Source organism: Etheostoma spectabile, chromosome 13, assembly GCF_008692095.1.
Source record: "Etheostoma spectabile isolate EspeVRDwgs_2016 chromosome 13, UIUC_Espe_1.0, whole genome shotgun sequence".
Lineage (NCBI taxonomy): Eukaryota > Metazoa > Chordata > Actinopteri > Perciformes > Percidae > Etheostoma > Etheostoma spectabile.
The window spans coordinates 17211424-17211957 of NC_045745.1; the positions used below are offsets into that span (position 1 = coordinate 17211424).

Below are 534 nucleotides of genomic sequence, written 5' to 3' on the forward strand. Positions count from 1 at the left end.
CATGGGTCACATCTCTGGTCCAGGTCCAGCAGACTCCGTCTCACACGCTATTACTCTACGGACTGAAGTTGGTTGGATTCAATAACTTCTTCTGTGTTTTTCGCCGTGGCCACCGCAATAACAGAGTTACGGAAACACTGGTACAAATACAGGTTTGCCTCTCATGCTTAACAATGTACGGCTGTTAATAACAATTAAAACTGTGAAAAAATGTCAGCAGCGTGGACTGGTGCTGTTGCCGCTTTGTCTCTCCATGTAACCCGGGAGGCGTGTATGAGTAAATGGGGGAGGTGCTGCGCGAAGAGTAAGAGGAGAGAGAGTAGAGGAGAGATACTAACACATGCACGGCTTTACAGAAAAAAATGGGTCATGTATCGCAACATTAAACCATATCGATATAAACAACATTGCTTCATTTGTGGAGAAGCAGCAGATGCGAGGACGTTACGTGCACCTAGGCAACCTAGGAAAAATGTTAGTCGCACCCCGGAGCCCTGTGAGCTAACAGACACTATCTAGCACCCTAGAGCCCTG

General features: G+C 47.2%; 1 protein-coding gene across 5 annotated transcripts in view; it reads right to left on the reverse strand.

Annotated features, from left to right (window-relative positions):
• LOC116700245 (collagen alpha-1(XV) chain) overlaps positions 1-534 on the reverse strand; it is a 60007-nt gene that overhangs the window by 19207 nt on the left and 40266 nt on the right. The gene's annotated exons all lie outside the window — the stretch shown is intronic.